Source organism: Martes martes, assembly GCF_963455335.1.
Source record: "Martes martes genome assembly, chromosome: 3".
Lineage (NCBI taxonomy): Eukaryota > Metazoa > Chordata > Mammalia > Carnivora > Mustelidae > Martes > Martes martes.
The window spans coordinates 152,515,701-152,528,255 of record NC_137890.1 but is presented as its reverse complement, the minus strand read 5'-3'; the positions used below and the strand labels follow the sequence as shown (position 1 = coordinate 152,528,255).

The following is a 12,555-nucleotide window of genomic DNA, read 5'->3' as shown; positions in this document are numbered from 1 at the left end:
GATCATGACCTGAGCCGAAGGCAGAGGCTTTAACCCACTGAGCCACCCAGGCGCCCCTTGTTTTGTTTTTTTAGTGAATAGTAGCAAAAAGTATTTTAGAGTGGGGCCTGGGAAACAGAAGTAAAACTCAGTCCTTTTATGAGGTTAAAGGTCTGGTTGAAAGGAAGTGCTGAGGGGCAACTGGGAGGCCCAGTCAGTTAAGCATCTGCCTTCAGCTCAGGTCATGATCTCGGGGTCCTGGGATCGAGCCCCATGGCAGGCTCCCTGCTCAGCGGGGAGTCTGCTTCTCCCTTTCCCTCTGCCTGCCACTCCCCCTGCTTGTGCTCTCTTTACCAAATAAATCAATAAAATCTTTTTTAAAAATAGAATTATAAAAAATAAATAAAAGGAAGTGCTGAATGAACAGTTGGGGGGGGGTGCCTTACACAACAGTGAGCTCTGGCCCTGGAGCTCTGTGAGTGTAGAAACCATACATTTCTTTAACTTTTGTAACTTCCTCGTGCTTATGACCGGTTGTGTCACCTCTGGTCTTTTTTGACATAACTGATTGGCACTAAGCCCTCACCAGCCACCGGTCCTGTCCTGAGGACAGCCTGCCTGGGTCGAACTCTCATCATTGTGGGTCCCTGTCCCAAAGTCCCCAGGTCTTGGCAAGTAGGCGCATTGCCCAGTGTGGGGGTGCAGTCAGTACGAACGTCATAAAACCTGCTGTGGCTCAGAGATTTGAGCTCTGGAAACCTGCCTTGTTTTAGATGGGTCACTTTCCCAAGCAGTTAAGATACAAAAATAGTGAAGTAAGGTCTTTTCTCATAGGATTAAGAGTGTCCCCCTAGGGCAGAAATGAGACTAAATTTCCCTTTTGCTTTAAGAGTTACTTTCTCTTCAGCTGGAGCTAATACAACATAGCAGAAGCCTCCTTCACAAATTTAAAAAAACAAAACAAAACAAAAAAAACCCTTCAGTCGCAACTGCCACTTACACTGAGCACAGGAAATCAAGTTATTTATAGTCACCGAGCTGTTCTCAGGTAACATTGATTGGAGTCTTACCTGATTAGAGGTCCTTATCTAGCTTCTACAGAGTTGTGAGGGCAAATGCTGGTGCAACAAGTTTGCTCCTCAAAAGGCAATGTTCAGAAGGAATTTGTTATCCCTGAAAAATCAGGCTATGTGACTCAGCAGAGGCATTGTTTATGACTAGTTACTCAGGGTTTCCAAGTATCTGTTCATATTTAAAAGTATTCATCTTGGAATCTCAGAGGCCATAAGGTTCAAATCACTAACCTGTTATCAAGATAAGCCTGTTACACCCCTGCTACAAGTTGGAGATTGGGTAGGGAGCAGAGGATTTTTTTATTACCTGCAGCTTTTCCTTTGGGCCACCAAAATTTTAGTTTTTATTTTTGTTTTTGTTTTTTAATAAAGAAGCTCATTTTCATGGAGTGGATTTACTGAATTTTCATTATTTAGACTTTCTAGATAAAATTATATTAGCTTCTTTTTCCATGTTTGTGAAACAAAGCATTATCTTGACTATCTCCACAATGTAATAATTCCAAATTGCCATGGATTTGATTGAGACCACTACTGAAATCCCCTTCCCCTGGCCAAATTCCAGAATAAATAAACAACAAAACCAGCAACAACACAAATGTGTATTCTGAGACTCGTCCATTCATTAGGGCGAGGGCCAGAGCTCAAGTGGTTTTCTCTTTAATACGGTAACCTGACAATTTTAGTCATGTAAGTGGTTTTGCCTTGAGTGGAAAAGCATAACTACTTTGTAGTAGGAAAGTAATTTATCTTAATTTAATGAGGACTTTTAATTGTAACCAAAATGTTTCATTTGTATATTTGTGTAATCAGCCTTCTCAAAGCAACCTCATTTCTGATCCTCACATCTTTTTTATTTTGTGGCAAGTGGGTGTGTCATCTCCCAAGGGGGAGAGAAATAGAGTGGCCTTTTGGTGTGGGCTGGGACCTCCTCTCCCTGCTCTGAAATTCCCCCCAGGCCTGTTCTCCTGGTGGGTGCCTCAGCTTGCTTGTCTTCTCCCCACGCCTTTAAACTCCATCTGAGCTAAATTCACAGGACTGGGTCCCTAGCGGCTACAGAGGGTCAAGGAGGATGAGTTAAAGCATTAACAACAGGCAGCATTCTCAGACCCCTGCAGGGTCAGCGCTGTTAAGTGGTTTCTGTAGGCAGCTTTCCTAGCCCTTGCCAGAACCTCATGTGGTTATCTCCATGTACAGATAAAGAGGAAACTGAGGCTCAGAGCATCAGAGGACTTTCCCAAGTGCACCCAGCTAGGAGGTGGTAGAGCCAGCTCAGACCCAGGCCTGCTAACTCAGAGCTGTTGCTGATAACTGTTGCCACTGTATACAGTCCTTCACCGAGGGTCTGGCCAGCGGCTGCTGCTGTGTGGCTGCTGTGAGCTTCTCTTTGCAGCCTCTGGGCTGTCACAAACCCAGCGCAGGATGAAGCGTTTCTGGTTGCTAAGGCAGCCTCTTAGGGCACATGGCCTTGCCCCGAATGCATGAGACATCTTCATTTTTTTAAACATTTCCTTTCTTTCTCTGGTAGTTTTTAGACAAAAGAACTTTCTTTTTAAAAAATTTTTTTGTTTTTTTGTTTTTGTTTTTTTTAAGAGTTACCTTTAAGGGTACCTGCTTGACTCAGTTTGGTTAAGCGTCTGCCTTCAGCACAGGTCATAGTCTCAGAGTCCCAGATTGAGCCCCACATCAGGCTCCCTGCTCAGTGGGAGTCTGCTTCTCCCTCTCCCTCTGCCACTACCCAACACCCTCCCCCCCACCTCAGATTGTGTGCTCTTCTATCTCTCTCCACTCTCTCAAATGAATAAAGTCTTTTTAAAAAGAGATTTTTTATTTATTCATTGAGAGAGAGCGAGTGAGCACACCAGCAGGGGAAGCAGTAGGCAGAGGGAGAAGCAGACTCCCCGCTGAGCAGGGAGCCCTACAGGGGCTCAATCCCAGGACCCCACTCTGGGAAGAGAGACTCTTAAGCAACTGAGCCATGCAGGCACCCCAAACAAAAGAAATTTCAGTGGACTTTATCTTTCTAAATAAGGAAAAAAAGAGTAAAATTGAAAGAGCCACAGAAATTTCTGTTTTTCTATTTTCACACCACACCAGCTTTGTAAGTGCTATGTATGTCAGCATCCCACAGAAGCCTCCTTCCTGGGTGCTGTGCGGCTCTACCCCACCCCACCCAGACAGACAAGTTCACTGAGAATTGAAATGATGGCCTCTGGGGGCACCTGGGTGGCTCAGTCAGTTAAGCGTCTGCCTTCAGCTCTGGTCGGTCGTGGTCCCAGGGTCCTAGCCCACACCGGGCTCCCTGCTCCAGAGAGCCTCCTTCTGTCCTTCTCCACCACCGCCACACATGCTCTCTCTTACTCTCTCTCAAACAGATAAATAAAATCTTAAAAGAAAGAGGGAGGGAGGAAGGAAGGATGAAATGATGGCCTCTGTTTCTCTCCTGGCTTGTTCTAGGAGTAGCGCTTGAATAGAGGCAATGTAGTCAATAGTTGTGTGCTGCCCGATAAAGGAAAGCTCTGGAGTGTCCAGCCCTATTCTGAGAAGGAACAATGTCCATTTTTTGTGACACCTTAAAAAAATGTGGGGTTTGCAGGGAAGACCGTGAGTAGAGCAGGTTAAGGGGAAAGGAGGGGGCCCAGATGCATTGACCAGAGAGCACCTGTCTCCTGGAGGCCCAGCCGCACAAATGGGGCCAAGATGCTCTCCCCTGTCGGTCACACATGGTTATTTGTCACTCTCTCTTGCTTTCCTTTGTCATTCCAGCTCATTGAGGCTATTGAAGGAAATGCGGGCTTTCTCTCAGCTCAGAAAAAAATATAAAAGATGTAAACAGCAAGAGGAGAAATGTGTCCTTGTGGAGGACACTGTGCAACATGTTCATTTGCCCCCATCAGTATAGGAGTAGTTGCTAAATTGAAGATTGTGCTGGGAAGTTTCACTGGGTAAATGTTACTTTGTGAAGTTTAAGGTGAATGTTACTAGTCACTGCTTTCTATAAAGTAACATGAATAATATTTTTCCTGAATCAGACCAGTTTGTTATTTTGGTATGTGAGGAGTTTTTTAAAAAGTTCAATATTCAGAAAAGCAAAGTCAGGAGATTTCTAGTAGCAAAATGGGGAAAGAGAACTGACAGTCTCACTGTAGAAACAGTTCACCTCTGGTGTAGAGATACATTTTAGAAGTAAAGGAAACTCCCGGAGATCGCTTAGCCTGGTTCCCCCCTTCCCTGTGACGAGAGCTAACGTCCAAGAGTGACGCAGTGTCCAAAAGACAGACTGTTAATTATAGAGAACACACTGATGGTCACCAGAGAGGAGTGGCCTTGGGAGGGTGGTGGAGATAAGTGATGAGGATGAAGGAACACATTTACCGTGATGAGAACTGAGTAATGCATGGAGCTATTGAATCACTGTATTGTACACCCAAAACTAACATAACATGGTATGTTAATTACTCTGAAGATAAGATAATGAAATCAGATATAGATAAATAAATATTGCATGATTAACACCACCACCAACAACAACAACAACAAAGAAGGTAGTGTAGTTTGTCAGAGTCCACGTAAGTGGTGAAGGGTAGACCCAGAACCCGAGTGGGTGTTGAGGCCCCTCCATGGATGGTCTCCATCTTCAGAGACCTGGAGTGCTGTGGCCCAGCCTGCGGAGAGGGGGTGCCTGACACTCTGGGCTTTTCCACCAGGTGCCCTGGTCTGGGCTCCTGGAGTCCCGTGGCCCAGTCTTGCAAGGTAGAGGTCTCTCTGAAGGCTGGTGTTTTATCATAAAATTCCTTTATAATTTTACATCCTATTCCGGAACTCACTGGAGTTGGCTTTGGTGGCAACTTGGTGTTTTAGATAACTAGTTACTTTAGTCTGTTTAAAATATAAATATAAATATAAATATAAATATATTATATATATATAATATGTATATATATATTTGAGAGAGATGGAGACCGAGAGAATGAGAGTGAGCAGGGAGAAGGGCAAAGGGAAAGAATTCCAAGCAGAATTCACCACCCACCCTAACACAAAGCCCGACATGGGGGCTCGATCCCACAACCCAGAGATTATGACCTGAACTGAAATCAAGAGTCGGACGCTTAGCTGACTGAGCCACCCAGGCGCCCCTATGCTGTAGTCTTTAACTTTCTGTTTTCCAAACCTTCAAGTAAAATGGACAAAGCGTGTCATGTTTAGTCTGTGGCTCACGCAGCGGCTCCCTGCTGCGTGCCCTTGACCTGTGGCCAGGTTGTTTGGACTGTGTGGCCGAGCTGTAGAGAGGCTCAGCTCCCCTGTCCCATTCTGCACTTTCAAAGCTGTGGTTCTCAACCCTGTCGGACCCAGGCCCCCTTTTTGTAACAAGTTTTTAACATTCCCATTGCTAACCTGAAATGAAATTCATATGCAGTAGAATCTGCCGGGACATGTGATGTCAAGTCAATACAGTGTTTCAGCTGTTGCACTGAAAAGAGATAAAACAAAGGTAGATCGCCCTAGGAGAACGTGGGTTTCGATAGAGAAACGTTCCAGCCCTGGTGCACCAGAAGACCAAGGGAGCCGTCTCGGATGAGCCAACGATGCCCTGAGCCATAGCCGCGAACACAGACCGATGCAGGCCTGTGGTGCTGAGACCCACACGCCACGCAGCCTGCTGCTATGGGTGCCTGGACATTCCCAAGTGGTCACTGACTCTTGAGGAAGTTCCGAACATAGCCAAGTCATCTTCCGTCAGTCTTCATGCTGATTGCATTCCTGAAACAGCCAGTGTATCTTACAACGGTGCAAACAGTATTTTGATTTTATGCGTAAGTTGGAATCAGTTTGTAGACCAGAAAATTATAAGGTGGATTCTTCTCTCCATCTGAGTAGTCAGTGGGAAAGTTCTTCACTGTGCAGGCCTGTCTGAAGGCAGGATGGTTGGCCTGCTGTGTCCTGCCTCCAGTCACCATGATGCCTTCAGTGCCCCCCAGATTCCCAAAATGCCCTCTGAAGTGGTGTTCCTGTCCCCACCAGCGCCTGCAATCCCAAAGTACCTTCCCCTTGTGGTGATTGTGCTCACAGGTGTGGCCATAAAGCCACTGGGGGAACCTACAGTAATCGTGTAAGCCAGGGTTTTGGAAAGAGGAGCGTGAAGTGCACACGGCAGCCGAGGACCAAGGGGTGGTGGGTGCTGGGTACGGAGACGGCACAAGCCACTGTTGGTGAGCTGCTGGCTCACGCGCTCCCCTTCCTGTTGGTGACCCTGTGGGAAAGCATGTCCTTCGTTCCACTCGGCTGCTTGGACCAGCAGCCCGTCTTGAGAAGCTGCCGCACGCGAGGGATTGGGGATGTACCCAGAATACAAGCTGGCTGTCGCCACTTCCTGTAGCAAAGGCCACTCTGGGCATGGACTCTGTGTCAGCCTTGTGGTTACCCTGCACAGCCGTCCAATCCAGACGAGAGCTGGGCAGTGTGTCGTAAGGGGCTTTCCTATGGGCCTGTGTCCATGGCCTCCAGCAAATCGGAGGTTTCCAGCCTGCCCCAGCGGGAGCCCTGAGCCTTTGTCAGCCTGGGGCCAGATCTCACGGGGCAGAAGGCCCTGCTTGTTTCCAAACAAAATTGCTTCTTTGTCACCGCTTCAGGCTTCAGCGGCGTGAGATTCCTCCTACCTTCCCGGGAGCGAACCTTTCCCTGAGAGCTTATGACCTCTGGTTAGACGATGCGGCCTGAGAAAATAGTCTGGTTTTTCAGTTCTGCTTGATTCTAAAACCTAAAGGCTAAAAGGAATGTGTACAATCAATAGTAAAACTTTCCTCCTAATTCTAGAACGCTCTACAGCTGCCAGATTGCTTGTGTTTCTGAATAGCCCATGTGGCTCATTTCCATATTACATCTGAGCAAATGGAACAAAGAAATGGTGGTCCCTGAGGTCCCTGAGGTGTGGCCATGGCCCAGCCCTCTCTCCGTGGCCCCCAGCAGTGGTCTTAATGTGTGGGGACAGCCTCCTCCCAAACACCTGTACTCAAATGGCAGCGCGCCCGGTCGCAGGGCACAGCCCGCCGTGGTCGGCACTCCAGCAGTGTGCGTGAGCCTGCTTTGGGCTCTGTGTCCTGTCGTGGCAGGTGGCCGCTGACTTCCGGAGCCCTCCTCCTGTGCCCTTCCAGCCCCCAGACCTCACTGTAGGAAGTGACAAGAGGGCCTCTCAGTCCCATTTGTCAAGAATCACCCCCAAGTCAGGGATGATACTCCCCTTCTGGCTTCCACATAGAGTTCTGGAAACCCTGGGAGCAACTGCAGAGTCGCAGAGCAGAATAAGAACATTTTCTGGGATCACAGGATGCGCGGGCTCGGGGTATAGGGTTTCACACCCTGCCGGAATCCCTGGAGAGCGTGGAAGCTGAGGATGCGGACCCAGAGCCAGGCGCCCCAAGGCCACATGAGGCTCTCCAGGAAGTGACCGTGTCTTCCTCCCACAGCAGCGGATCCTGCTCCTGGGACTCCTGCTCTGCCGGTGTTTATCACCTGCCTATGTTTTGACGGTCAGCCCGTGGGGTCCTCGAGGTAGTTAAATGGGTAGGAGCTACAGGAAGGATATAGACACCTTAGAGCTGCACTGCGGGGACAGGATTTGTGGGGGAGACACGTCCCCCGTTCCCAGCCACCTGTATGCGCCTGCGGCCAACCCTGGGCTGGGGGCCTCAGGGCCTCCGGAGACCCTACTGGGAGAGCAGGGGTGCATGAGCCGTTTGAGAGGAGGCTCCGGGGTCAGGCCCTTGCTGCCCTGTGTGTCCACAGTGTCTCCCGTGGCATACACGACGCTCCTGCCTCCAAGAGCTGTCCTGTCTGTCTAGGGTCAGTTGTAACGGGGGCTCTGTGGAGTCAAGGGTTCCACCTTTTAGAATTCTTCTAGGGAGACTCTGGTGGTGATGAGTGGGGACTTCTCTGTCTCCATCATCAGAGGGCCACTTGCTTTAAAGCCCAATGTCTCTGAAGCTCCATTTGCGGGGTTTGAGGCGGGGGGAGGGGGAGTCCCTGGGGGAAGGGCGAGGCTGGCCTGTTGGGGGAGAGGACACTGCATTCTGGGCAGGAGCCTGACTGGATTGGCTCCTCCCCAGACCCTGGAGAGGCCTGCTGAGGTGTGGCTGGGGGAGCAGCGGGGGGCAGCTGGGGGGAAGCTGTGGGGAAGCTGAGGGGTGTGGCTGGGGGGGGCGGCAGCCCTGTAGGGGTTTCCAGCAACACCCCCGTCCACCTTCTAGTAGCCCTGAGCATGGTTTTGGTTTGGGGGGCTCCGTCCTCTCTTTCCTTCCTCCCTCTTTCTCTCTCTGCCTGCCTCCCCCTTTTACCCTCCCTTTTAAAAATTTCCTATTTATTATGAAAAATGTCAAACATACCCAAACATAGATGGGTTAACAGAAGACAGAGTTCCCCACACTTGAGAGAGTGTCAGCCACCCCCACCCCCGCCCCGCCCCGCCACACACACAGACACACTGGGGGCATGTTGAAGCCCAGCAAGCTGGACTCCATCCCAGAGGCTCTGACTGGGAGGGCCTGGGGGTAGGGGGCGATTCTGCATCTCTAACTCTTCCCCAGGTTTGCTGATGCTCTGGGGGTGTGCACACTGTGCTAGAGGGCCCACCAGCCAGCCCAGGAGCTGTCAGCTTACATCCCTTCAGACCCCCCCCTTCCCCCTCCCCCTAGTTATTAGAAGGCAAATCTTATGGCAATCATACTATTTCATCTTAAATATTTTTTAGTATGTATCTCAAGAAAGACGTGGTGGGGAGCAGGAAGAGGCTTACGGCCCAGAGCTCTGCCTTTCCTGGGCCCCTGAGGGTAAATGCTGAGGGCTTGATGCCCATCTCCTGTCAGCTCTTGTAGGAAGGGAAGGGGGCAGCCCAGGACCAGGAGGAAGGGCCAAGCCAGCTTGCCCTGCTGCCACCCCGGGAGGTGCCCTGAGATCACAGAACGAGCTTGGTCACAGGTCAGTCGGGGGAGCATCCCAGGAGCAACACGGGAGCTGAACAACGAGGGAGCGGACTCCTTGCTGGGCAGGGTACGCGGTCTTGTTTTCCAAGCTTGCTTTTCTGAACCCCTGTGCCTTTTGGACTTTCTGTCTTACATCCCACAAACCCACCCCTTTCTGTCCTTCCAGTTTCGATGGACCATCACCCTCTTCCTTGAGTTGGGGAGTTTAGGGGGTTCGAGGTGACGGCACTCCCAGACTCTGAGCCCCACACAGGCCCTGGGGGGTGGGCTGAGGTCAGCAGGCAGGATGTCCCATCCAGGTTTGGGGAAGCGCCGTGCGCGTCACAAGCATCGGGTATGGCACATGGGGCTTCTTCACCAGGGTTCTCTGGCTGCTGGCACACACGGGCTTGGGACCCTAGGCTTCTGGCACCCTTCTGATGCCCTCTGGCCACCCCGCTTTGCTTCATCCCACGTGTTCAGGGTCACAGGGTTGCTGGCTCAAAACAACCTCTGCCCACCTCGTAGATTCCCTACTGCCTCCCTCAGCCCCTTCCCATTCCCCACCTTGCAGCCAGAGCGCTAGTTCTCAAACAGAGGTCAGCCCCTCCGTGCCCCTTTGTAAAACCCTCCAGTGGTTTCACATTCCTTCAGGATAAGGTTCCAGAAGATACAGGGGCTGAGAGCTAGGGCCCATGACCCAGGCTCTCTGGCTTCTCCACCTTGTCCCACATTCCAACTCCCCAGCCCTGGCTGTCTCCTCCAGAGACTTGGGACCCACACCGCCATCCACAAGTCCTTCCCTGGCCGTGTCTGAAGGTGCTGCAAGGTTGGGTGGGCCTGGGCTGGCCATCACCAGTAGCTGTCCCTCCCCACCAGCTAAGTGCAGAAGTGAAAGTAAGCATTTGGAAACTCTCCTACAAACTGTGACATAGCTGTGACCTCAAGAGTGAGTTTATAGTTCACGAAGGTGGCAGGTGGTGATGGGTTTGTCCTGCACACAGAAGCACTGGCCCAAGGCACGGGGGGAGCCCAAGAACCCTTGCCTGGCCTGAGGCAACAGGAGGGCAGTGCTGGCGTCCCAGGAAATGCTGTGGGGAATGAATTCCTGTTTGCTTATCATCGTGGTGGACCAGAGCTGTTTTGTATTTTTTGTTCACTTCATGACTTGATCATATCATATTTCTTTCTGGTGACTTCACAGGGATCGTTTGGGGGATCACGGTCTCTTGGGCTCTGGGTTGGGCTCTTTCATGTTCTTGGTAACATCAGCGTTTCAGGCTAAATTGTGTCGCCAGACTCTCTAGTCTTTCATTCAGGCCTCTCGGGCCAGGACCAGGCTTGTGATGCTGGTCACAGTCATGTGCTCACGAAGTTGGTCATGCAGAGGTGTTGGGACCGGTTTAAATGTCGACACCTGTGTCTGTTGGTGTTTAATTAGCTGGATTCCCAGAAGAGAACATGATTTTTACCACTTCCTATGTGACGGGCGTCTCACTTCCCGGGTTTGAGTCCCATGCGAACCCTAAGAGAGGAAGGTGTTTCACAAGGCAGCAATCACAACGATGTGAGATCGTACTGCCTGCGAAGTTTAGCCCTTTTCTGAATTCGAACTGAAGGTCAAGTGACTACGACTGATACAGCCTCATAAGGAACTTACTCTGTGACTTGGTTCATTCCCACGATTCCTTTATCATCCAGGCCTGGGTCCCTCGGATCGGGAGCTCTGGTGGGTTTTAGTCTGTTGGTACCATTGTCCTCATGACCGGGACATACTTTCTGGATTGGACCTGAGGACCATAGGAGTGGGTGGGCCAAGACGGGAGCCACTTCCGGGGTGGAGGGAGGCCCACGGGGTAGCTGAGATGTAGTCTGTGTGGTCCGATGGGATGTTATTTTGGAAGCCTGCCTGTCCGGTGGGACGTCCCACTGGGGGCAGGGACTGTGTGTTCACAGAGGTGGTCTCCTCAGGGATCTTTGGTCCAGTCCCAAGCAGAGCTACAGGAAAGCAGGCAGGACGGGATGGGTATATGCTGCTCAGACTCCCCCAGGTCAGAGACACTAGCCCTGTGACACCAGACCCCACCTCTTTGTCTTTTATCTCTTGATGTGGGCAGGAGAGTCTGTCTGACTTCCAAACCCTCTTTTAATGGGTTCACCTGATTAGGTGAGGCCCACCTAGGATCATCTATTTTTTTATTAAGTCAGCTGACGAGAGACCTTAATAATTTTTGTGTTTCTTTGGCCTTGAGATATCACCCAGTCACAGGAGCGGCATCACTCCCACTCACGGTGCTGCCCGTGCCCAAGGGGAGAGGATTTTGTGGAGCAAGTGCACCAGGGCAGGAATCTTGGGGCCCCCGAGAATCGGCCTGCTACCCTCCTCTCTGACTGTGTCCCCCCAGCAGCCCTCCCTTTTTCTGTCCCTTTTCCTGTCTCTCACATTCCTGCTCCGCCCCTCCCCTTCACCCTCCTCCATGCCCTCCCTTCTCTCTTCCTAACCACCTCTCCTGCCCCCAGTCCTGGTCCCAAGCTGGTGGCTCTGGCAGCCTGGGCTGTACCGGCGTAGACACAGACCCGGAGCCAGCAGGCAGGGGGCCGGGCCTCCCCACAGTAAGGCAGGGAGGCAGGCTGCACTCAGAGTGAACCTAGTCCTCTTGCTGGCCCCACCAAAAGTCCGTAGCATTTCAGCGTGGCCGGGTATCAGTCACACAAGCCTTCCCCTCCCCTCCCCTGAGCTCTGCTGGATCTTTTTAGACCCCGAGCAGCTCCTCACACAGTGTAACATGGTTTAGAAAATTGAAAATGGTGCCAAGGTATCAATGTTCTGAGGCACTTGTGAAATTTGACCCCCCACAACCCCCGACTTGAGGGACTCGGGTTGATAGAGGAACCACACGAAATGAACCAAGTTACAGAAGAAATTCCTTATAAGGCCACACACCAGCCAGTCTCTGACAGATGAGCTACGGTCAGTTTTCAACCCAGATTCGAATTCAGACAGAAGATAAATTTGTGAGTCAGTTAGTGTGGCACGGGGGACATGGGCATCCTCAACACTGGGATCCGCCGTGCTGATGGGAGCCTGGTCCTGCGGGACAAGCTGAATGATGACACCTGGGCTGCCTTCTGTTTGCTGGCCCACTGGCCACACCAGAGGAACTCTGGCTGCCTCTTCCAGCCCTGCTTTAACACCTAAAACTATCAACAGAATTGTCAGTGGAAGAATTACAAGTGTATTCATTCCCCCAAAGAAACTAAGTGGAAAGAAGTTGGAATTTGCTTGACACCAGAAAACCCGAATCCTGGTGCTTGTGCACCACGTCCTCCTGGAGTCATTTGCTGTACCGGCTGAAACAGTGAATGGACAGGTCTGTGGAGAGGGAAGCAGTGTTTGAGTGGCAGGTTCAAGGGTGCAAGTCAGCCCTGGTCTAGTGTTTTAATGGTCTTCAGTACAGTTTGGCTAAATAGCTATCCAAGTTGATAAATAGTTACATGGAGACTGTTTGTTTTGTTTTGTTTTCATGTAATGCTTCCAACAGCTAGGA

General features: G+C 50.8%; 1 protein-coding gene across 17 annotated transcripts in view; it reads left to right on the top strand.

The window, feature by feature from the left end:
• LRRFIP1 (LRR binding FLII interacting protein 1) overlaps positions 1-12,555 on the top strand; it is a 140,950-nt gene that overhangs the window by 63,282 nt on the left and 65,113 nt on the right. The gene's annotated exons all lie outside the window — the stretch shown is intronic.